Raw genomic sequence first — 27,806 nt, forward strand, 5'->3', positions numbered from 1 at the left:
TATTGATATATCATGCCCAACTACGTGGTATACTATTCATATATAATATGGCAATGTGTTATAATTGCTTCGCGCATGATAGGTAGACTGAACTTGACTTGTTTCCAAACTGCCGCCGCTATGTGATTCAGTTGCGGTTCTCCAGTCAGAAATGTTGGGCCCTCCACAATGCAGCATCAACAGAGAAGAAAACATTGAACAACAACGCATGCGCTTAAACAAGTACGTATGTACTAACATATGTTCGATTTATAACCGCGTTTACTTGGCTGTCTTGTATATAACATATGCAGCACTTGTCATCATTGTCTTTAAGATGTTTTATTTATGGCAAATGCTAAACCTTAGCAATTAGATTAGAATGATTTGTGACAGCATGTTCATACATTTATTTACGGACTGAAGACTGCCTTATCTAACAGAAACTAAATGATTCCAGTAGTGTCTAATAAGCAAATCTTTAAAGCCGCTGAAAAGATATTTGTCACGTATCTTTTATGTCGAGTATTAGAAGTCAATACCGTGTTCTATCGGTAGGCATGAGTTAGGTCTGTAAACCCAATGGGCATGCTTATTTAATTTAATTATTCTTATACCACACTCAAATGCATGGGACATAATACGACACAATTAAAATTTCACATTTATGTTCTGAAGTAGATAGCTAGTAAAGCTTTGTTAATTCTAGTACAAGTACAAAGCATTTAATGCTGTAAAGGAAGAGAAACTGGGTGTGCGAATTGCTGGGAAGACTCTTAAACGTAGAACTCACTAATCATTTTATTACCTTGCAACAAAAAATAACTTCCTTGAACGTTCTCACAAAAACACAATGCATAAGGGTTCATATTAAGAGGAATAAAATATTTTTTTTTAAATAAAGTTTAGTAGTGCAATCTTAATAACAGTGTAAAGAATTATACCAAAAATTGTAAAAAGATCCCCCTAGCACCGGCTTCAGCGGAATTCTATTATGCAGATACATTGGGCCAACAAATACATTATTACACTAAAGCTAAGCACGGGCAAATATTGATAGTGTGGTATAATTGATCAAGTTTCAATTACAAAATTGTAAAAAGTGTATTCTGATGATCTTCCTTTTCACCGACTTTCCTTTAAATGTAATCCTACATCATTTTTAAGAACTCCTAGTGTGGTAACAGAAACTTTTCATATTGTCAAATTGTCTAGGTTTTTTTTTTGCGGGGGGGGGAGGTTAACGTCGCACCGACATAATTATGAGTCATATGGCGGCTTTCAACTTTTGATGATAGAGGAAGACCCCAGGTGCATTATTTCATCACGAGCGGGCACCGACCTTCCGCAAGCAAGCTGGATGGCTTCCTCAGATGAAGAATTCAACGCCCCGAGTGAGGCTTGAACCTATATCGATGAGGGGCAAGTTATTGGAAGTCAGCGACCTTAACCACTCGGCCACGGAGGTCAAAATGTTGTTTGATTTTAAATTTATCATCGAAAAACGATTTTAATGGGGGTATTTCCATTAAACATATTGGCCACATTAGAAAAAAACTTTTCAATTTAAATTTTCGCCTTATCTGATGATATATTGTTATAAAGCTTTCAGCATATCATTTCTGTACGAACATTGTGTAAAATGTATTTTTCGATTTTGATTTTGCTTAAATTGACATTCTTACAGATATAAAAAATTGAAAAGGTCCTACTACATGTACCACCCTCGGAGATCTTTCAAATGACGTACTATTTTTTTCTTTATCCTGCAAAATAAAGCCGGAATTTGCGAAAAAAAATCTGTTTTGGATTAAGTGGATTAAACATTTATACATAAATGACGTATTTTTACTTTTGACACACCTAAAGTGCAAATTTGTTAAAACGAAATACCAAACACCATAGCTTGCTACTTCCGTACATCGCAGTTTCTGTAAATCGTTATATTGAACTTAAGCAATTTGATTAATGTTTAATCGTAATCCCTTTGTTCTACCTAAGATATCCTGATAGTTTTGTATTCTAACACGGGCCGATTTGTTTTCTTATTAAACAAAAAAGGATAAAAAACTGTGTGTTATCATTCAGCAATTCATTTTTTCTGACGTCACAATCATTGCATCATAGCGTTAGTCGGCATAGCGGCGCGCTGGAAAAAAAAACAGAAATCAGGCAAATATTTGATGGATACCGCCAAGGACGTACATAATTAATCCTTCATAACGTGTCCTCGTGATATAATTCTTCCGCATCTAAACTCCAAACAACGACTTTATTCAATAAAAAAATCACTGTTTGGGATATATTATTTCTTAAGGTATTAGGCCCATAATAGAGTACCTCCTTATTGAAGAGTATTCAATTCCTGCAATAAACCTACCTTGACTGCAATTTTCAGGGGGACGTAGGTTCAAGCCCCACTGGGACCAATTTTTTTCCCTTATTTTTTTTTTTCTAGTAGGTTTTTACTTCTTTCAAGACTTATTAAAAATAATTGATTTATTGTACAAATTTTAAAGTAGAAAAAATCATTTAATAAGCGATTTCTTGCTGTTCAAAGTGAATTTACCTCTAAAACAGAAGGGGTAGAGTTAGACATCTTTAAAAATACTGAGTTACATGCGGTAAAAGTTCTCCATTTTGCCTTCATTCTTTAGGTTACATATTGTGGAAGAAATGTAGGTAGGTTTTACTTCTGCCCCAAGGTTATTTTTGAATGAAGTGAGCAAAATTCAAACCAGTCTCGCAGGACTCGACCTTAATTTTTCAATGTTGGGAGTTACAATTCTGTCTTATTAAATCCGTTTACTTGAGGCACCATAGAAAAAATGATACAGAAAATTTTATTTTAAGTTTTATAATTGATTGAATAATTATATTTCTCCCTTTTGGTATTTTATTTGCCACACATTTTAACATTTTAGAATGAAAAATATTTGACGAAACTGAAACATTGAGATAATGTAAGGACTGCAAGAACCTAAACACTACTTAGCATATGTATCTCAATGTACTTCGAAACTTATATTAAGCATAAGTATTTTTGTTACCAATGTGCATTACCAAATTATCGAATTTATGAGATCTTTAAGATACAAACAATGCAATAGAAGCGAAAAATAGCAGATTTCGGCTTTATTTTGCAGGATAAAGAAAAAAATAGTACCGGTATATCATTTGAAAGATCTCCGACGGTGGTACATTAGTAAGACCTTTTCAAATATTTTATAATATCTGTAAGAATGTCAATTTAAGCAAAATCAAAAATACATCTTACACAATGTTCGTACAGAAATGATATGCTGAAAGCTTTATAACAATATATCATCAGATAAGGCGAAAATTTAAATTGAAAAGTTTTACCAATGTGGCCAATATGTTCGATTAAATAGCAGATTAGCTATTGGTTTGAATCTGCTCGGGACAGGAAAAGACATTGTAATAACATTGACCGACTCTGCTTTGTATCATGGGACATATAACGTCCACCACACGGGACTTGCAAACTTCTGTTTAGAGTGTTAATCAAATTCGCTTAAAAAAGAAGATCTTTTGAATGCATTAAACGCAAGCAGCAAACTGGAATATATCGTACCTGTTGACGAGAGATATTAAAACGTGCAAAATATCTCAAGTACCCTAGCATCGAAGAGAAAGAGAATTATATTAAACAAAAAAAAAATAATCTACTCACTGAATGTCCTACATCTTTGTTGATTTTTTTTTCACTCGTCGAAAACGGAAGAATGATTATTTTCATGTCGGTATATCAGTTACTGTTAAATCGTTTGTCTCTCCGGTTTTATATTCGGTCATTGTCTACTATGATATACCACAACCTCTTGAAGCAGTTTTGCTGAACATGATTAAAAGACAATTTACGTAAGACATTTGTTACATAAAAAGTTACGTAAACTAAACAATATCATCGTTATGGATTCACTTTTCCATATGTAAAACTTCAACCGTTTTCCTCGACCCCAATTTTTACATTGCTAGACTTGCGAGATCATAAAAGTAAGGAACATTTAGTCACCAGAAATTCATCTATCTCAATCATAGTCGATAATGACAAGGATACTTTTTTGGTTTCAAAATTTAAAATGCAAAATCTTTTGATCTCTCTTTTCATCAAAATAGTATGTCAAAATATTACACTGACCCGGTTTTACATTAATGTCAAATGTTTTTCTTACAATACTCTGGCTGAATGTTTGCAATATTTTTTTCTTTCCCACCACTCGTCAAAGACGAGAAAATAATTGTTTTTATTGTTTTTATGTCCATGTGTCAGTAGTTAAGGTAGAAAAGTCAAACTGCTCGTCCGTCCGGTTTTATGTCAGGTCAATATCTAATATGCCATAACTTTAAGCCTTGAAGCTTGTGTTCCTTATAACCATTAACCGTTAAAGGACTTGCGCTAAAGACGTAGATTACGGAAATATACTTAACTCTTTAATATCCTTGTTAGTTTAAAGTTGATTGGCATTGGTCTAAAATAGAAGTATGTGTGTGTTTATTTATTAGGTAACATATTATGTGGTGTTCTAAGTGAATAAGATAAACAAAATTGACCACAGTCATCCTAAGGCCCCCAGATCCGACAATTCAGGTATTATAATGAACGATAATGTCGTGAAACGTCGTGATGCGACGATGTATGATTAGACGTGCAAGAGCATGGCCTTGTATTAAGGCTAAGCCATATGGTAGGGCACGGTAGGTTTGAAAAGAATGTTTGTCTCCGTATGTTATAAAGAAGACATGCTTGGAGAAAAATGGTTCCCTGTTTCAAATTTTCCACATATGCTTTATTGACGTGCATTTGGTTTATGTAAGCTTATAATACATACAAATGTATATGGTTTCTGCCCGAGACAAATGTATTCAGAGACAAATGTATTCAGAGAAAAAATATGCTTATGCATCAATAATAAAACAATGTTTTCATAACTAAACAAAGAATTAAAACGGCCAAATTTCACATATTCATAACAATGGCCATATTAAATACCAGCACATAGACCCATTATTAAGAGACTCATTGATTCGTACACAATATCGGACAAAGAAATATGTCCATGGATGATATCAAATATCAGACGAGCCTTATTTAATTGATTGTTATCTGTTATTTTATTACTTAGTAGGCAGTCTCAACATATGATATGTGGTAATTAATTGCAATCATATTCTCTAGGGTTTACAGGTTTACAGAAATTAGGCATACAAAAATAGGAATACAGGGATAGTCCGATATAAAAAAGACAAGAACATGCAACTATGAAATATACACTGTTAAAATGCGGTGCTATTACTATCAAATATTGAAATTATAACAAATGCGTCCCCATTCACTCACATACAAAGCAAACACACGAGGACAAAATAAACAAATAAAGGAATACAGTGGGCACCGCTTTGGAACGGTCAGTGGCAAAAACACCACTGGGGAGCTTAAACCGGTTTATGATGCGCCCCCAACTTCACTTTTACCCTCACCATGTCCCAAAGTCACTGGACAGTGTAAATAAAAGTAAACCGTTTTTCACTTTCAAAGTTTCGGAATGAATTAATCATGACAACCCCTAGAGTACTATCTTTATACTCTTTATTAAACTGGGACCAATTTTTGCAAAAACTTACTGGTGTTGTGTACGTATTCCGTTATTGTTAAAATTGCTACTGAAGATGGCTGAGCAATCTGCGGAAGCACCAATAACAATGGCAATTAAAGCTAATTTGGCTACTATGTACTATCAAATTGTGGTTTAGCCTTTAAATAAGGCAGGGGTTTTAACAACATTGAAAATAACATTTTAGTGAATTTGAACTCTCTTTGTTTTACTTGTTGAATGCATTTTCATCAAAGGAATTGGAAATGTTTTCTACAAAATCATACCGTATCTATATCACAACTTATTAGTGTGCTAGAGCTTGTCCCAAGTTAGTGGATTTTAATTATTGAATAATTTAAATTACGAAATAATTGTTACTACAGGGTTACATCTATCACGAAATACGGAAGGATTTCATAAAATCTTTCCACAGATCTCCTGACCTTGTACCTACCGTGTTACTATGGAGAAGTTTATGAATTACTTATTGTAATCAAATACTGTTTGGTGATTGATCCGCTAGACTTTCAAATATAATGGTGCGGTGTCTACTCAAGTGTTAGGCTCTATGTGCTTTCCTCCTGAAGCCTTAAAACGAACTATTATTTTGTCACTTAAGCTTGTGGTTTATAATATTATTAACACTGGCCTGTCTTAATAGTTTTATGCTTTTAAATGAATATAAATAACTACAAAAATGCTTGAAACCAATTCGTAGGGATAGAGAGAAATAAACACGAGTTTAAAGCAGCTTTAACATTGTATAACACGAAGTGCTCTGAAATTTCAATACCAGTAATTCTGAGTCTATCTAGTTGAAAAGGTAGACTGAACCTTTATAGAGATCAATGATACATGTGCCTCATAGTAACACTTCGGAAAATGATGTGCTAAGTCTTATGGGCGAGACAAGCTGAAAAGAGAACTTTTCAACTATTTTCTTTATAAAGGTCTGCTACTGAAGTTTTTAAACGCATGTATTGTTTATCCTCAACGACGTTATGTTCTTTATGTAGTTTACACTTTCAGACGTGAAAACATTTGCATATGTATACTATCTTAATGATGTTCTTTGTACAAATCATTATAAAGTGCATGTTCGATTTCAGTACAGTTGCTTCTTCAGTTATTCCTCGTTTGGAATTTTTTATAGTTTCCTATTAGGCTTGTTGACAATACCATAAAATAATAACGTCTCGTAAGGTATCCCGTAAATGGTAGTAATTGTTTGATTACTGTTAGAGCAATTAGCGGTTATTTCATATCAAACGACTCAATGCAAGATAAAAGGAATGCCACAGGGGGAGGTTTGCAGATTTGCTAATTTTAAGCAAGTTTCATCATAAGGTGTGTAGTTTATAAAAGGCCATATTTCATTATCTTTTAGAGTGTCAAAACGTAATGAAAACCCATTATTTACCACCGGAAAGAACTAAGTAGTGGATATCTGTGTGTTCCCGTGTAAGATAGAAATATCTTTTACCGTGTGAACACAAGAAGCAATATTATCACGAGAGGTGTAGTTTTGATTTAGGATAAAGTGTTCATGAGGAACATAAAAGTTATCTTTATGTTTTAACAAAGTTCATCCTATTTCAAAGTTTCTTAATAGTGAAGAATTATTTTGATATTTTCCTTTATCAATAACGCTCTAGTATACCAATAATTTAAAGTGTAACATCTGTATAACATATTATACTTTGTCTATGGGGAGAGTTATTTACTTCAGTGTTCACTAATGAACAATAACCAAATTGTCTTATATCCCCAATACATAATATACAAAACAATACATCTACATTTCTCATGTTTATAATAGCCAGTATCTTAACAAGAAACAGCTGGAAGTTAATAACCTTAATCACTAACAATCATTGTATGAACAGTTGCGTAAGTAATAAGATGCACACTACGACCAATTTCTAAGAGTGATAACGCCATAGCTACAATAAGTTACTGTTTAAAATGAATTCATAACATACAAAGTTAGAAAATTGTCTCTTACAAAAAAAATAACGGATGTTTATATAAAATCAAGGTCAGTCAAAAATGTTTGTTTGAGAGACCTCAAATAAAACGAATATTCAATTTAACGCCCGGGATGGGGTGAGCCAAGCTGTTAAAATATGGCAAAAGATATATATCAATGTACTTCATTATCTAAGCGACTAAAACATGAACGGTATTTTATTCTAATTTCAGTTTATCAATATCTAAGATAGATTTTGAAACCCGAGTACCTAACTCATTTTCAAGCAGAAAATAGCATTTGGTACTGTCAAAGCGTTCTGCAATTTTATATATTGATTATGGTTGCTTAACCCTTAGCCTGCTAAATTTCTAAAATGGACTGGTCCTTCATTCAATTTGGGCAATACCATTTATTATTACTAGAGGTGTTCACTGAACATTTACTGATTGAATAGCGAACAGTGCAGACCATGATCAGACTGCACTGATGTGCAGGCTGATCGTGGTCTGCACTGGTTGCAAAGGCAGAATAACTTGCCGCTAGCAGGCTAAAGGTTAATAGAGGATTCATAGAAACAGTGTATCTTTAGGAGACGTTATTGCTTTCAAATCAATCCGTTCAGCGACGGTTCATTACTTGAGGGATAGTTAAAATTATACAAGATTTTAGCCACAGTTATTTTTTAATGGCTTTGTTTATCAAGATTTTGCGTGCACTTCGACTGATACGGGAAACATGTATTTACTGATATGATGCCTTGGTACATAAAATAAAGCTAGCTTTGAGGCAGATTTAATATTTTGTTGCAGCAAAAGCCAACATTTTTCTAGCCCTAACATTTCAAACACATATTGTAACATTGTGCCATTCAAATAAATATATTAATTCAAATATTCGTCCTTAATCAATGTGTTCGCTAGCGTTATTAAAGAATATGCAATCATTATATATTGTTAAAATAACAAATATAATGACATGAAATTGGTATTTATTATATATCAGTTATTAATACATGCTTGAAACATCGTACATTTGATTCAATAGTTTACTTTTCCAAACGATTTTCTTCTGCTTTTATTGGCGAGTGTTAGATTACACTCGATTTTATACAGCAAAAATTGTAACTTTCATTTCCGGAAATTGGCACATAGTTATTTCTTGATTTATTTATGGATTACTTTGGTTGTTTTAAAGTTCAAGGAGAGGGCTCTACAGACTTAAGCACACCGTGTATCACATCCTTTAAGAAGACTGTGAAAAGCGATAAGTTCTTTGATTTAATAACAAACTATCAATATTAGCCCTAACAGACTGAAAAAATACAATAGACGCAGAAAACTGTAAGTTCAGTCAACCATTATACATATTTGAGACAACCATTTCACCGAAGGAAATATCTTCATTGACAAACTATTCTTATCTACTTGAAACAATGGTTAAACTGTTACATAATATCGAGTATTGTAGTGTGATTGTAACAGAATCAGAATAAATAAAACATGTGTTCTATATTAGGCAAGTAATGAAATAATCAGATCAGTAAATATATTAAGAAAAATAGATTGCAATCCTGTCTATTAAAAATGTTTTAGCCTTCGATCAACGGACATTTTATTTGCACGCTAACATTAAGTATCGGTGCATGCAACGCACATGGTATGAAACGAGTCAAATGGCACATGAACAATTATAGAAACCTAGATAAACTCTTATAACAGTGAAACAATAAAATGTTCAACAAAATGAAGCATTGCGCAATCTTGACGCTAACAAAACACAATACCACAATCGAATACATCAAAAATAATCTGAAACGAACAATAACCATGATACCTTCAAAGATCGGTTTTCTCTTGGTAGAGGGGGGAAACATTCAACTTAAGTGACGATTTATTTGGTGTATTGGATGAGCAATAGATATATTCTATATGTAGTTTGAAACCTCGCTATATTATCAAGTTACTTATATAAGATTATTGTTCATTTCTTCCCTTTTTTGAGGTTACATCGCAAAAGACTATGCATCCTGAAAAACACGCATTCAATTTACAATTGACAACTTAATAAGACATCTATCCTAGTAATGAAATCGATATTAACTACTTAGATATTACGATATTAAACAAACGATAAGTACGAGATTTCAGTGACAGAATGAAAATAAAGAAACTCACTAGTTAGCTAATTATTGGAACAATGAGAAACAGAAAATACATCAAGCTAGTAAGTAAATTACATGTTCATGTATCAATAAACATGCAGATTTTAACTTTATTAATTACATATCGTTGTCTAGGTCCGCTTGCCATACATCAAGATTTCTAGGCTTTGTTATAACTATGGCATAACGGCATGTTCTGTACCATTTGATGTTTACTTATGACTTTCTGATTTTTAATTTCATACAATTTCTCTTTCTTATTTACTTCCATTCAAAACTACAATGGCCCTGTCAGTTGAATGAAATGTCTGTCTGTAATTGGAAATCCGTCTGATATGCAGAACAAGAAAAAGATTGTTATTTTTCATATCGCTGAAAACGCACGCGAAATTAGCCTTTTCTGACTTCAATAATTACTGTAGTCATTAGTGACAATTTCCTGAAAATAAATATTGGATATAAAACAAGTAAATGTTATAGAACTGCATCGAACGGAAGAAGGAAACACTATTGGAATGATGTTGTTACTAAGAAAACGTCATGTACTGCATGGGTTCATTTGAAATTGTTGGTAAAATGCGGGTAGTGTTTGCAGAATTACATTTCGTGAAATTGCATTTCAAAAGATTCTATTCAAGATTAAACCCTGTCAATGACTTTTTATCTGTTAATTTATTATCTCCCTATACAAAAATATCAATATATTCTCAAGTTTCATAATTTTGAAGGATAACTAAAGAGGAGTCTCTCTACATATTGCAGAAGTTGCTTCAGTAGACGGTGTCAATGAAAGATATACCTTGTTTGTAGTTTAAGTAGTATTTACCCTATGTCTCGTTTAAAGAATCGCATGGTGTGAAAGGCATGTCTTACATGTAACAGTGCTCAATGAATAGGACAGAAGTCAAAAGATTGTTTAGCTCTATTACTTTAGTAATGTTTTTTTAAAGAAGCCAGCTGAATCATTCAAAGTCATGAGATTGTATATAATTACAATAACGGAAGACGCTATGGAAACCATCGGCGTTCCTGGGGTGTCTTTAACCAGACTGTTAGCGACACTATTAAAACAAAACAAAGTACTAATATAACCATGTAAATTAAGCAGCCAACAAAGGCAGAGACGTACTTTTGCTCCTCAAGTCAAGTGACTGCTCAAGAAAATTTGAAATTTAAACTAAAATCTAATTTGTAAATTTAGCAGTCTGGCTGCTCAAGGCAAGTGGCTACTGAATGCAAGTTGTCGTTAAAACATGTTCATCTCGCAATATTTATAATCATACAGTATAGAAATGACACAAAGAGATATATATTTATATTTATATATTTCTGAAGAAATACTCTTAATCGCGAATTAAACTGCTGCAGCGCATTTTACTTGAAATCCGATAATAATATTTCATACTTCGTTCAAGGGCTACAAGAATGTTCGTTTTGGAAGAAAGGGGAATATTTGAATTTGCATGGTATACATGTGCTTTTTATAAAATTTTCAGTTTTTGCATTTATTGTAAAAAGACTATGCCATTCTTTTGAACTATTTAGATAAAACAGCTTTAAAATACAAGTAGATTTATCTAAGAAAAAAAAAACACTTCAGTCAAAATCTGTCAACATGTTGATATTATCTGATAAATTACGTGTATTTTTATTACTAGGAAGTTGTAATTCAAAGACAATTAGCAGATTTTTTCATATTTTCAAGAAACTAATAAAATGGTCTAGAGTTTTATATTCATATATTCAACGTGGTTTAGTACAATAGATTTACGATAGCATGTTCAATTATAGTTAGTAAAGTTCTCTTTTCTGTGTCAATATGTAAAACGTCATAAGCACGAGCGCCTCCTTAAAAACCCATATTTGTTCCAGTTAATAGTTTTCATTTTATTTAAACTCTCCAGAAGAGCCATATTTCAAAAATAATTGGGAGCTCCGCAGTATTAAATTGTTTGTTTCATTGCATTTAGTTTCACATCGACAGACAAGTAGATCCTATGGCGCCACACCCTCCCTACCCCTTCACACATACTCACAACATATGCCTATGTTTATTACTAATAGTCTGTATTTGATTACAAGCAATTGTTTTTTGAAAGCAGTAATGTCAAGTTCGCAGCCGACTCTATAAACTGTCCGGACATTAAAACTACGTTTTGTACTATTATGTGAAAAAAATCTTAAGTTGGTACAAGGCTTTATTTATAATTTAAAAGCAGAATATAAATCAAAACAAGTTTTAACCTAATAAACCGGTCACTTGTGTAAGCCGCCAAGTATACTTTGATGTTTCCATTGAATTATGAATGAATTTTATTTTATATTTCGTGTATTTAAAAAGCCGTTTCTGAAATAAACATCTAGAGACACTTTAACACCTCAAAGTTAATAGACGCTCAAGGGTAATTTAAGCAGACAAAATTCCAATTTCAGTTATAATCCACCATTCTTCCGACTCATAGGTTACTTCTGTGGCAACTTACTTAATCAGTTTTATTACATCATTGGATTCTTTTCCAGTTAAACTTAGTCAATTTTCTAGGTGATATTCATCTTTAATTTCTTGCCTTAGCTAAAATATGTAAAGCTGCCTTCAGCATGGATGCAAGTGTATACATGTATATTTAAACAAACGCTATTTATACATTTCCTTAAACTGAAAATGGAGAATTATAAATCCTAACATCAAATGTAAGATACGATATATTCAGTACTAGCGGGTGATACCAAAGTTATGACAACTTTGGATCGAAATCAGCCTCTTACAAAATAGACTCAGTACACATTTTGTTATCAGATTCCTCAAAAGCTGGTCAGATTTTCAGTCCAAAAATTCAATACTATATCATAAATAACCGTTCTTTAAATATATTCAAATTATATTTTAAATTATCATTTGAAAGACATCATATCGAACGGAGGTATGAGATTTCTTTTTGGCATACGCAAACAACACGTTTGTGTAATCCAAGAGTGACTCAATTTAAATGGGATAATTAGCTCAATACTACGGTAAAATTCCAGTTTAACAATTTTGTTGAAGACTTCATCCTTTCAATTCACTTTCTGTATTTTTTAAGTTGCCATTGGGATATTGAAGGCATAGAAAAAAATCAATAAAATGATCTACTAGTTTGTCATTTTCTGCAAACGAGGTATTCAAAAGTCAGAAAACTTTATTTTCCGTCGAATTTAATCAAAAACTTACATTATGAACATTTCATGAAATTCAATGCTTTCTTAATGCAGATTGTGAAATTTAGTGATTTTTATAGGTGATAGGAACAAATCAAGGTAGCTTGCAATGATTTAAAAAGCTGAAGTTTTGATTTATACTCCAAAATGTCTTTGTCCTAATAAGGATTTTAATAAATTTGTCTTTGTTCAGAAATGTATTCTGGCATAAATGCTTAGTAAAACACGTTTTCATGTTGTCTTATTATTTTGATAATGCGTAAAGTTTGGCGTAACTTTTAATAAAAATATATTTTTTCAGAAATGGTGAAACACATTTGTCCAGCTTAACAAGGCTAATACCTCAGATTAAGAAGCGTCCTTTTTGGACTTAAATTTAACAATTGTGAATAGTAATCTAGAAACAAAATATATGATAAAAGAGACGATTTCAATTTAGAAATTGTCAACATCTTTGATGGAGATGTCCCACGAGCAACATTATACTATGTCTATGTTTCGCAACATATTCGTTTTGCTCAAAGTTAAAGGACTTTAATGATAGAAATCTTCATATCACTAAAAAATTATTGTATCATAATTTTGGCCGTCGACTGTTTGTTTCCTGCTTATGAGTGCGTACGTGCCTGCGTGCGTGTGAGTTTGTGTTTGTCTTGGGCGGTGCCCCACAGTGTTGTTTTTACTTACTTGCCTGTTTATCTGTGTATGTTAGTTGTGTGTGTGCGTGTGCGTGCGTTTGCGCGCGCGTGTGTGTGTGTGTGTGTCATGTACGTGCGTGTCTGCGCTGCTGTGATTTACGGTGTAAGGAGACTGCGCCAGAAACGTGGCTTTCCCTGTTGAATATTCTTCCTTGCCCCTAACACCCGACCCTTTTATCTATCCCTTTCCCCTCCCCACTATTTTTCTGTATTTTGCATATCATACATGTATTTGTTGTTGGATTTTCGAAGCAACCTGTCTACAATATTTTTCCGGTACAGCTTCTTTTTGTTGTAGGCCTACTTTCCGATGCATGGCACTACGACTGTGTTTGGAGTACTCTGTGCTTCCGGGAAATCTACCCTTACCTTTTATCTTTATGACGATATTCATGAAAATTTGCATAATCGTTCAGAAATGGTAAAATATATTAAGGTTAATGTATTCTGAAAAAAAGAAAAACTATGGGTTTGCGTTTTTTAATGTATTAAATGTAAGTGTTTCTAATCCATGCATCGTGTTGATATTTATTTCAGTGTGCTCTCGACAATATTGATAAAAGCAAAAACATTTTACAAATATTTGACAGTCAAATTTTACTTCCAATTTATATCAGCTTTTAAGGTTAATATAAAATTATTTGACACTTTCAAGTCCTTGTTTATAGAATAAATTTAAATTACAAGAATTAACGAGCTTATTAATGTAAATATGATCCAGGATTATATGACAAATCGTTTATACAATAAACACAAAATTTAACAAACAATTGCAAAAGTGTGAATTAATGAACTCTTGAAATTGTCAGCGGGTAAAGCTTGATAAAGGAATATTTATATATTTAAATGTGTTCGTGCTTTCTCGAATGCTAGGCGGTGCAAGTTTTTCATATATATTTTCGCCAATTAAGATGTATACGTATCATAAATGTCTGCCTTATGATAAAATGTTTAATGTCTAAAAAGCAATGTAAACGTTTCAATAAAAGGACAAAAGCATGTACGTTCTTTTTTGTTTCTTTTCATGTTTTAATATAACTGTTTAAGACGTACATGCATATCGTGCTTAAATATCTTTCATAATTAAAAAAGCAAATATTAATCAAAGGAAATAGTAAACAATAACTACAACTGGTACATTCTGATCATTTGATGCAGCCGAGCTAGAATCTTTATAGTTGGAAAACCTTTTGATTTCTTGTGTTAACTTGCTAACTAAAGCATAATATAGAAAGCACAACAAATCATATTTAAATCGCAAGAATTGCGCTATTGAAGAAATATGCAATTTCTTTTTATCTGACTGTTAAAAGTTCGACAATGACCTCCGTCCATAGCTATTAATTGCTAAAAGGAAACTCTGCCTGCGGTTTATTAACTTAATTTTGGACTGTTTTTCACATAACATTTTAAGAAAATCTAAATGGTAAAGCATTCTATATTTTAGAGTGAATCGTTTATATAGGAAAGTTAATTCGAAAATCATTTTCTTCTTATCAAATTGGAAAAAAATGCATGGGGGCGAACATGTTACTGGGGCAATTTAAGGAAAACTGTTTGAAGGTGGAATTGAGCCACTTACCAAAGATATAAACATAAATGTGATAAAGACTGTTTGTATTCAGATCGATAAACTTCCTCGAACTTTAAATATGCCATTTTGTAGATACTGTTAATGCTTACATCATGTGCAAGTTATTCATCTCTTGAAAAGTGGGTATTTTAGCGAATAGATAATACTGAACATAAAGCTGTGAAAGCAAAAGTACGAGGGAGTGCACTGCAAAGTATGCATTACCCACCGCTAATTTGTGACCGCAAATATTTGTCCGAAACAAAAGAAACGGGTAAATGAACTAATGATATACCTCATTTTATTACTAATAAAATAAGTTTTGTTTCTGTAGGGAGAAAGCCGTTTTGCTCGTTAATTGCTCTTTTCAGACCCATACTGAATATATTCACCTTGTCTGTCCGCCCCTCCCTTACACTATGAAAACAACATTGTAATGTCAAAGTGTTCTACATGAACGTAGTGTATTAGTTTAAACTACCGGTTCTCACATTTATGACACATACATGACTGCTGAAGTGGTCAAATTATTCTAATATTTGATGACGTTCAAGTTCTCATAAAATGTGTAGGTAAGTGCGAAACAGCTATTATAAATGTGCAAGTGTGCTAATTGCAATTGGTCTGTGTAAAGCGATACGTCACATGGGACTATCTTTCAGGGGGTTTTTTTTTTTGGCGTTTCGTTCGCACCGATCCGTAGTGTTAGGTAGTCAATAACCTGGTTATTTCTATTTTCCTGCTCTGACTTATTCATTATTTAACATCAATTGATATCAACAATTTCTTTTGTACATGAAAAATGTAATTTAATGTAAACAGAAGAATCCTCTTCAGTGCTGTTAAATGTGTATTAAATTCATTTAAGTAATGGCCTCGTGTGCACTGAGAGCCACTTGATAAGTATTTTAGTTGGAACAATCAGATAAATCAAATGACAAATGGTTCTTCGAATGTTGGAAAGCAGTAAATAGATGAATCCTAATGTAAATATCCTACAGGGAAAGCCACGTTCAAAGAACACACACTACTCAGTACAAGTACATGTAACTGTAGAACCAAAACAAATTGAAGTAATGGATTATTTATACAATGTTTAAGCTGTTTGTATTTGGCCTTTTCATTATTTATGAATTGTTTAATGCTTGGTGATTCTTTTATCTGCAATAATATGTGAGTGTATGATTGTTTCCGTCATTTATAAGTGTCACAAACAATATGTTGAGTAAAATATTGAAAAAAGGAGCAAAATATTGCACACTTTTATTGTAATAATGCATAATGAATTAACGTTTATGAATATTAAAAACCAATTTAACAAAGTGATAAAACTTGTCTTGAGTAGAATTATTTCACATATTCTAGAGACTGTTATCTGGTTAAATAAATAGCATAAACATATCACTAACAGTAACCTAATTTGTTGGTGATACCAAAAATAATGTTTAGGTTTAGTTGAACATTTGAAGGTTGATATTGCAAAGGAAGTCGTGCCTTGTATTTAAATTACCTTGTACTAATTACACACACTGCAAAATATATTATTGGCTATGGAAGACACCTTTACGTTTATGGAACAAAGTGTCCTAATGCAATACAAATGTGTGACATAATGACTCACATCAGTCAAATACATTTTTTTTATCTTATTATGTCTTTATATTTTGTCTACAACACTATATTATGCTAAAATCCTTAATCTTTCATATGCAGTGTCAGACAGTTTTTTTATTTAAGAAATCAACCGTTTACATTATGTCATTTTGCTATATACGAAGTTGGTGTTATATGACGTCAATTATACAGTCGGGTATGTTTTCGATGATTGATAGGTAAGTTGTTAAATAAACGACACGAAAGCTATCACGCCAGTTAGTTTGTGATACTAATTAAAATCTGGAAAATAGATCCCTCGGAAGCACCGAGAACAAGGCAAATAGTGAAAATTGCAGACTCGGTTTGATTGAGTCTGTTCATTAAGCCTTTCCTTGGTTTGAGAACTGTCTTGGTTAGGATTTCCTTATCTACAACTAAAGGGCATTGTAGAGGCACTTGGAGTTTATATCCTAACCACATATATGTCTGCAATATCACTGAAATATTGAAATGTCTTACACTAAGGACTAATAAAGTCACTGAATTTACAGATATAACGAAAAGAACATTGTTAGAACAGACGTTTTCCATTGCTAGATTCTTCCGAATAAACTAATGAAATAATGTAGCACCCAAATTAATTATGCTATGTCGTTTCCCTCTGGCCGTACTTGGCATCTAGACAATACAATGCCATTTTGTGTGACAATTACTTAGATGGTAGTTGTAGCAATGCTCGATCTATTGACATTTTGATTTAAAAAAATGAGATGTACTGACAAAATGATACTATTTTCCTTAGTAATATGTCTTATTTTTTGGTGGATTTTATCGTTCCTCAGTGGCTATCGAGACTTGCAATAGATATGTTTCTAAGATTTAAAAATATGCAGTCGATTAACGCAAGCTCCTCAGCAATTAATTTTCCTTTGAAAACCAATACCAATGAAACCATGAAACCCTTGTCCTTTTTGTTGTTGTTGTTGTTGTTTATTAAGATTCACTTTCTAGAGAACAAGTTAATATCAGATTAGGGACCCTTTCCCTTTTTGACTGGATTCATCTGCTTGTTCTAACGCTTTGGCTATCCATTTCAGTTTTTAGACGGCCGATCCAAACATATAAATATTTCGCGTTTGTGGAACTGGAACATATTTATGTAAGGGATATTTATCATTTAAACTAGAATCGATTGATTTGTACTGTTTATGTCTCGGAAGTAATGGGTATGTCTTACGGAATTCATTTCTGTTTTTATTTCTTAGGATTTTGCATTTTCGAAGTTTTGAAAATCAAGGCAAAGTAGATAAAATGTGATGTGCTTTACTGTTTAAGCTAATGGTTATGTACGAAATTTTATATCTACACTAAATGTAGAAAACAAAATAATCAATCTGTGTAATTGCAACCGAACAAATGCATTGCCTACTTTTCACAACTGAACAGGTTTATCGTACTCGTACATATCTACCTAATTACAATTTTCTGATAATTTATTAATTTGCATGGTGTAATATTGCATGTACTTCTGGATGTTTTCGTTGACGATTATTTTGTCTTGTATGTTTGTCTTTTGCTCTTCTTGAAATGAAATTGCTAATAAGGCAGTCCGATGCACTTCAATATCGTTCCTCATGTTCCACTAGAGCAAATATTGGAGTGTTTAATTTTTACTCAATAATATTTTTTGAAGAGCCATATATTATTGTAAATAATTTTAAATTTTATTACGTGATGCAATATTTAGCCCAGTTTCAAAATGACTTGACTCTTTATTTAAATGTCTTCAGATGTAACATAGATATTTACTTTGGTTAAGGTCAATATGTTTTAACTCCATGGTAAAGGAAAGCTATTGCATTATTTATCATGCCAGTTCAATGTATTGAACAATTTAAAATCAAAGGAAGGATAATATACAAACAGATATCTCAATACAGAAGCGTTCTACTGATTTTAAAAGTATTTCTGGAAAATAGATTTAAAGAAGTTAGATTTAATTCGGCTGTGTTTTTCATTAAGTGTAGTACAAATTCGTATAATCGAAGTTGCTTCTCTGTAACCAGTTGCGTGAAGTAACATTTCAAAAGAACTTTTTGTACTTTCCGATTTATGCTAAATTAAATTATGCCTCTAATTCTACGCCAGATTGTTAGACTAACCAACTGTTGACGACTGGCAAAAAAAAACAGAACAGCAACTTAACAAGATTTGTTGCTGTTGACAAAACTCATGATGTTCTTGGGAACAAATTAAGGATACTGCAATTATACTTCGTCTTAAATGCACATGTACGTCAGCCTTTTATGGAAAATGATTTCTTTCTCTGTCAAGAGATTAAAAACACCTTATTTGGCAATAACTATGAATATTGACGCAACTTCCGTTTTTATTATCATGATAGTTCCGCACGTTTAAATCATCGGAAGGTTTGGTGTTATGTTTTTCTTTTATTTTAGCTATAACATAGAACAAAGCACAGATCAGACATATGGAAAACCAGCAGTGCAATGTGACTAAATGTATGAACAAAACCTCTGACACTTGAAGTCTCCAAATGAATTCAAGTTAAAATTCATAGACACATATTTCAACAATAAACACATGGACCTTTTCAGTTTTTGTAACTAAAAGGCAATATTTAAATTTAAACAGAATAAAGTTTTATTAATGTATACATCGTAGACGTTTTTCTGAAAGAAAATGTCATCATACATGTATGATTAAAAAATGATTTATAGCAAAAGAGTGTTTTATCACTATTTATGCACGATGGGCGGTTATACGTCGGGCGTTATAATTTTACGAGGGCGCAGCCCGAGTGAAATTATTTGAACGACGTATTACCGGCCGATTGTATAAATAGTGTTAAAACACAGTTTTGTATGGTGGCATATTTCTGCATACGATAACCAGATAAGTTTCGCGAAAATGTATCGAGTTTTCAAGAAAAACATAAAAAAATTCGCGAAAACATATAAGCTTTCCGCGAAAACATAAAAGTTTTTCTCGAAAGGAACTGCAAATATTAAGTGGATAAATTTGTGTTAGTGCCCACTTCTGCATAAGAAAACCAGATAAGTTTCGCGAAAATGGACCAAATTTTCATGAAAAACGGTAAAGTTTTTGTGAAATTAAAATATTATTTTCGCGAAAACATTTTATTTTCACGAAAACTTTACTTTGTTCATGAAAGTTTAGTCCATTTTCGCGAAACTTATCTGGTTTTCCTATGCAGTAGTGGGCACTAACGCAATCTTTTTCCATTTAATATTTGCAGTTCTTTTCGTGAAAAGCTTTTATGTTTTTGCGAAAAATTTTCTGTTTTTTCGTGAAATCTCGATACATTTTCGCGAAACTTATCTGGTTATCGTATGCAGAAATATGCCACCATAGTTTTGCTATAAATTATTTCGATTCTAATATGCCGTTAATCTAAATCAGTAGATAAAATACAGTAGCGCTCTTTCTTGGTCGCAACAAAAACATGACATCACCGCACGTTAACGTGACGTCATTCTAGCGTAAGTGTGTTTTAACAGAAACAAGCATATTAGAATTTCCGATAAACTCACATTATGAACATTTGATTGAGGTACATGTTTTTCCATATCGCCTAGGAAAAGTCTCAAATGAACGACTCTGTGTTTTGTTAAATTAAATTGTTTTAGCAAGGTCGATCTGAATGTACAGAACTATCTCAAAGCAATTTGAAAAATACCAACTATTTAAATTCATATGAAAGAATGTTCTTTCTAAGCATTCGCCCACATAATAAGATTCAATGTCATAGAAATTTTCCATGTGTTTCTGGAAACTATTTTGAGACGCATTACATGCTTGGTATTCAGCCCTTCTAAAGTTGGACATTTTATTCTTTGATTGTGTGTGAGGAACAAATGGTGAGATACTCAATGACAGACAACTCCTAAAGCCTAATGGGGCTGTGTTACTTTAATACTGGTTTCGGACTCAGATTTCTTTTCATATAGTTCTACACGATCAGATATTATGTACGTATGTAAACGATTCATCTATCGGGGAAAACTTGCATTCATACTGCTCTGTAACTTTGGGATATGTTGGGGATAAAAAGTGAGGAACCTGCTTTGCTTAATAGGGAGATCGCAGATCTACGGATCACAGGGCGATGTACGAAACGTATGTTCTTTCCGTGACAATTTGATAAAAAACAAGGATAAAGTCATTTAATCATCCACCTCTGATACATGTGGAGTAGTTGGCAATCACTTGTGGAGAACAGATTACTACTCGTACAGAATTAGAATCCTGGAACATCTGTAAGGTTAACTGTCCGTCGTTACACAATAAAAACATTGTTGTAAAACGTTGCTAAACTCTAGAAAAAAACAGGCAGAGTATGTGTGCTTTTAACAATTTAAGTTCCTTTTTCCACTGACTGATCCAAATGCGGTGTCCAGTTGTTTGTTTTCATGTGTTTATTTTGTTCTTGTTGTCCAAATGTTTAAGTTTGTCTATGTTTTATCTAAATTTCATGTATTGATGAAATAACTTTTATACACATTACTAGTATACGAAGGATGTAGTTAGAACGGATATTATCAATTGCTAGATTCTTGCGTCCGGACTAATAAAACAAATGTAGCACTCGATTTAACTATGCAACAGTATTTTCTCCTTGGCCCAACCGAATCAATACAACTAAATATATTGACATTGTGTGACAATTATTAAGATGGTAGTTACAGCCACGTTCGATCTTTTGACATGGCAATTAGGCAAATGAGATGCACTAAGAAGGGTGGATTTAATCTAAATAATGTATCTTCTTTTGATTGAGTATTTGTCTTTCTTGCAGTCCATGTAGGTCTCAACTGAGAATTATCCACGATGATAAATTAACGGTGTCCTAAATTATAGCGTGCACCTCTGCTATTTTGTTGGACAATGCTTTTACTTCGTAATCATCTTCTCCACTAATGACACCCCTTCCTGCTATTAGTTCTTTAAAATATACTTTCTAAAGAAACCAAGTATATACTAGAGTATTGTTATTGTCACATTGTCCGAATTGACTTGCCTATACTTACTTCTGCTATGTATTTTTCTGTTATGTGTGTCTTATTTTAGTCCAAACCTCCCAAATAAATTAGGTCTTTTCACTTTTCGCAAATCGAATTACTGGTATTATACAGTGGTTGACCGGTCACTTCCTCCGCTTAAATGTTTTGAATCAACATGATAAATATTCTGGCAGAAGACTATTAAGTTAGTGTTACTGTTTCGCAGATAATTTACTAAGTAAATTCTGTAAACGATAAATTCAGCGACGTGGGACAATTCATTCCCCTTCTAAAGCTGTTTTAATATGACCTCCGAAAGTTCACTTATTGCAAAACTTCTATTTGTACATTGCACAAATAGTTGAATAATAATGTGAATTATATGAAAAAGATTTCCCTTTTAGTATAAGACAGAAAGGTGTCTACTGAAACAACTTACTTATTTCAAGCAAGCCCGTTATAGTATCCGGCAAAGCTTTCAATAAAAGGTAGCAAAATCACTTTTAAAGCTGAGTAAACTGACGAACCAAATCTTACAGAATGCCATACAAATCTCTATAGTATATACTGTGGCAATACCACTTTAATGTCCGTGTCTAAGACACATTTTAATGTATAGACTGTCTTGTTCTCATCGTGTGTATGTCATGTAATTATAACTATTTTGCGAACAAACGCGAAGCGTCGAGAGTATCATTAAAATGTGTTCTGCTACATCAATTGTGACAGAGGTCAGAAATTAAAGACTAAAGTGTTTCCTCTTTCCTCCAGAATTAACACGAGAGATGATTGTGTAGTTTTAACAGCAAATGTTTCTGTCTTTTATGTTTATTTCAACTTAATCTTTTGTGTGATGAAAAGTGACTGCACTGTCTAAATGATATATCTAAATTATTATTTTTAGTAAATATTACCCTTTTTGTTTGTTGAAAATACAAAATGAGGAAATATAAACTAATTGTATGTCTGGTTTTATAAATCTGAAAGTTAGTATATTATGTATATTACAGCATGTATTTGCGCAAACCGCAAAAAAAACGTCACTCTACCTTTCTCAGTGGTTTGGGATCTCGGACCTTTATGATCAAATACCCCCGACTGGACTTTTATCAGATTATTTTCTTCATAATTGTTAATTGCAATAAATATGTGTTGTATGCACAATAAAAATTTATGACGGAATGCCTCAGTGATATTTTATAGAAGTTGTGTCGTTAATAAAAAAACAGTGATGAGTTTTCTCAGTAGATAAAAACAAAATTGCCTTGTACTGTTATGATATATCAACCTGTAAAAGTTTGTTTTTAACGAAAACTAGTACTGTAAACTTTTCGAAGGATGTCTTGAAATGGATGTAGTGCTAATTTGGATTGGTAGTAATGCATAGGCATTGAAAAAGCTTTTTAACACGTTTGTTTTCCTTGCCTATATTGAAATTATTTTTGCTTTGCAATTTTTGCAGGGAATAAGTATCTATTTTTGATCCTATACCAAATGTGAATATTACGCCAAAATGGGTAACGTCTTTTGACGTCGTACTTTCCTATGACGTCATACTGTTTTGTTATAATACTCTGATGAAGTCCAATGGACGAAACATGTTAGTTTTAAAGTAAAAAGTATAATCTGGAGTTAGTTCTTCACTTTATCTATTAGTCAAAATGTATTCCAAAGTTAAATTGCAATACATAAATACCTTTGTTAGACTTACCCATTTTTTCCCGATGTTACTGTTCAACGGTACGCCGCAACTGGTGGGAAAAGAATTAAAAATAAAATAGCAGTATTCCTAAACATTATGTGATTAAATACAATTTTATTCATTAAAGCATTAAGGAAATTTAGATCATAGTCACCAGTTAAATGGTTGTACGATTTAAATATATGCTAAAGATTCAGTTATGATGTAACAGGTAATAAAAAAACAAGTAAGACAATATTTAATTTTGCTATATAATTATAATCAAAATATTTTATAAAAGTGATGGGAATAATTTGTTTTTAATGTCAATTTGAATTATTTATTTTTTTATTCCATTCAGTCTTTTACATGAACGAACGGTCGCTTATAATACCTTAAAATGCATAAAGCAACTGGAATTTTGATTCATTTTAATGAAATATAGTATTGCAGTTAAGGACATTTTCAAAAACCGCAATACGTTCAAGTTAGTATTTATATATATATACATAAGAAATGTTCATTCCAGTGTCTGCCGCGAGGTTATTACAGTATTCTCAAAGGATATACAATTTCATTTGCATTCAAAACGTTTATGACATGTTTTGATCAATTACATTAGCATCAAAGGAATAAAAGTCTCCACTGAAGCTGCAATATGAACAATTTGGAATACCCAGGGCTTCACTGATTTATGATAGCGCACCAGAAAATAAATTCCATGCCTATTTGTAGTACTTTTGATAAAAATGACCATGACACTCTAATTCGTAACATTAATGTTTCCAGTTTTCTTTGCAATTAATGACTTAAATAATAGCGATATATATTAATTGATGCTATCTGTGATCAGCTAGCGTTCTGCATTGAAATTAATAAAAGCAAAATAGCTTTGATTTTCGCTTTATAGATTGAGAATGAACCAGAACAAACGAGTATAACGCAACCCTCTGTGTGTTAATTTTCACTACACTATGTTTGTGCAACTATCATACATAGAGTTACTCTGAAAATTGTACTTTTTATTCAGATAATAATGTGTTTTGAAGGCGCAAAGAAATTGATTTACAAGTTCAGCGGAAATTCTCAAAGTATCAAATTAAATTTAAATGCCTTAAGAGGGTCTTGATTATACCAAAAAAAGCCTTTTCTATTTCTTGAGAGCTATATAATTAAATGTGAGCTGAAAGTGCAAGAGACAATTTTCATATTTTTCGCTTGACATCAACATTATGTTATTTCATGACTGATTGTGCACTCGTGGTCATTATTTTTATAGAATAAAAGGCATATATTTGCAATAAAAAAGGACACGTTCCAAGACAAACGACACCTCAAACCGTTCTAGTATAACAGTGGTGTATGTGTGTTTGTGTACATGGCTGAAACATACACAAAAACACATTGACAGAGAAAAATATGTAGATAACGAGGTGAAACGGAAAGAAAAAGGAATACATTGGGGCATCGTTTTTAAACAATCTGTTGCAAAGCCACTACTGCTTAGTTTAAACTACTAAACTGTTCACAAACTCACACTCTTTATGCCCGAATGTGTTTCTTTTCAAATTAAACCCCAGCACATGCAATGGTAACAAAGGCATGATATACATGTATACAAAAGAATAAATAATATTTGTTATAACAAGAAAAACTTAGGAACTATGTACTCAGTGTCAGTGTTAAACTTCGCAAAAGCTTAGTCGCCCGATAAGACCATTTACAATCTATTGCATACCTTTTGTTTTTACATGTAAAACTTGCCTAGTTGGAAGCTGATATAGGAGTTGGGCCTACATTGCAAACTTACCTGCTAATTTTGCTTTTTGCCCGTTAGAAGAAGCCCCTGATAAACTGCTTGTTACTAAAGACAACATATTGTTAAACACCAAGCTCTACATTGTAACACGGGACATATTCTGTGTCCAAATAAACATTTATTTAGCGAAGACATTGTATTACATGCAAATTACAAACCCAAAATTCAAGTCTATTTTTCTATATGTTTTGCCAGTTTAATAGTATGTCGTAAGCAATCATCAATGATATCTCCAGAGGACTTAACTGTATCGTCATAATCAGGGAAAACAGTTATATTAACATTCATTGAAAACCCATTGAAATTATATAAACTGACTGTCGGCTACTTTAGGAAGACTCACATAGAGCAGGTCGAATAAAGTATATACAATGTATATCAACTCTAATAATTGATACGAATCGTAATACATTCCAATATTATTTCATTCAAATATGTTTTGCCAAAGAAAAAAAAAAGTTTTGTACTTTATTACGGTTACAATTTGTAAGGTAACTGTTTTCAATTACACTTGTTTCTCAAAATATTTTTTACACATATTTATTAAACGTTTTTCTTTGAATAATTGAAATATTTGAGTAAACACTATATCTGGTATTTTCACAGTAAAATATATATATTTTTCACATGTAAGAAACTGAAAAAGGCTAAATTTAGTAAAATATGAAATAAAAAGAAACTTTGTTTGCTTTAAACGTAAAATCGAATTTTGTTTTCATTCATGAACACCATATATTACATTTTCACTCGTGAAAGATATTTCAGTCTTACACTGAAACAAACAAATATCCTGTATATATTATTTTCGAAAAAAGTGTCACCGCGTATCAACTATGAATTTATTAGCAAACTCGACATTCATAAATATTGATTTTACTTCTTGTTTTATTTCAATAGCAGATGTTGAATGATATTGCAAACCTAGAACTTTTCACACCATACAGGTACCAATAGTTATTGTTAAAAGTATATTTTCTCTTTATTTAAGCACGTTTATTAACGTTTCTTGTTTGTGAAAACAAAGTAGCAGTTTTACTTTAAATTGTATCTTTCTTAATTGCATTAATATTGATGAATTAGGGATATTTTATATCTGTAAACGAAATTAAAACAGTGTTTAGAAGCCAATTTAAACAGTACATTTGGTTGATAACATATTTTAAACAGAATAACAAATTCTATTTATAGTTTCTATTTCATACTATGCAAACACATTTAACCATATTTCTGTCCCGTTCTGTTCATATTTTATACAAGTACAATTAATGCAAATTGTATTTAAGTCTAAAGAAATTGAAAGTGTGGTGTTATTTTTATTCTGAAGTTATTTTGTTAATTTTGAAATATTATCCGTAGAATTATATCAACAAAACATGTAAAGTTATTGTACAAAATATCACTTACTGTATCTAAATATGTTTTATCCGTTGATGTAGCTTCTATCTAAAATACTTCTATTTTATATTTTTCATAAAGTTCCGATCGCTAGAACACCGACTGCATTAAATAGATATTACTGTCAATACGGGCACTGTAAATAGAAGTGCGAAACTCACTTGTAATTTTTAAAACCAATACGCTTCTGCTGAGAACCAATAAAATAACTTACAATGCGTGACGTCATCGCATTTTGCTAATTAATTGATGTAGGTTGAAAACGTGTCCACTTTTCATTACTTTTAAGGTCCATAAATCATAAAAGATAACTGGATCAATGAAACATGCGTTTTGTGTCACTTTAAAGGGAATATAAATAGTGTTCGTGTTCATTTGAGTGTAATTACAAGGAACGCGGGGCTAGTTATATTGCTCTATTAAATTTCCTAATAATCACAACGCAACAAAACAAATGCACTTAAAATGTTGCCTTGTCAATAATAAATAAAAATTCTATTTTCTCGAATACGAAACTGTCTGTGCATATTAGTCATTTAGATACTGAAATATGTTGATATAATTCCAATAATGTCAGATTATATTCAAATGCATTTGCATCAAACCCTTATACTGAAATCAGTAAATGTTATATTTTTAATTCTGTATTTGTATAGTTATGTTTCGTTATCTTTCCACATCTGTGCACGTAAGTCTTTACTCAGGCAGTGTTTGGTTATGTGGGATTTATATTACATTAATTCCAAATTGCTTGGCTTTTGTAACAGAAGTTGAAACAAACGAGTTTATCGAGGACTACTATTATCTTATAAATATGCGTGTTAAATGTAACCAAAGCTATGGTATTACTGTAGCGTTTTTTTTTTTTGTTTTTTTGTTTTTTTTTTTGAGGGGCTTTTTGCTTATTTAGATGGTCACAGCCCATTTTTTTGCAGTTTAGTAAATGTTGTGTTTATATTAATACAAATGCATACTGTAGCCATAAAGTTAGATTAAAATATTTCAGCCAAAAATTATTTCTGTCAAAACGTTTCGCAAGAAATGCATTTAGTTTTCATCGAAGTTTTCATGGAT

At 32.1% G+C, this 27,806-nt stretch overlaps 1 protein-coding gene across 1 annotated transcript in view; it reads right to left on the reverse strand.

The window, feature by feature from the left end:
- The window catches only part of LOC123536975 (buccalin-like), a 38,952-nt gene extending 12,058 nt beyond the window's left edge, over positions 1-26,894 (reverse strand). The window contains exon 1 of the mRNA XM_045320502.2: positions 26,742-26,894. The gene's annotated coding sequence lies outside the window, so the exon portion shown is untranslated. The remainder of the gene's footprint in view (positions 1-26,741) is intronic.
- Between the last annotated feature and the right edge of the window lie 912 nt (positions 26,895-27,806).

The sequence above is a fragment of the Mercenaria mercenaria genome, chromosome 17, assembly GCF_021730395.1.
Source record: "Mercenaria mercenaria strain notata chromosome 17, MADL_Memer_1, whole genome shotgun sequence".
Classification (NCBI taxonomy): Eukaryota; Metazoa; Mollusca; class Bivalvia; order Venerida; family Veneridae; genus Mercenaria; species Mercenaria mercenaria.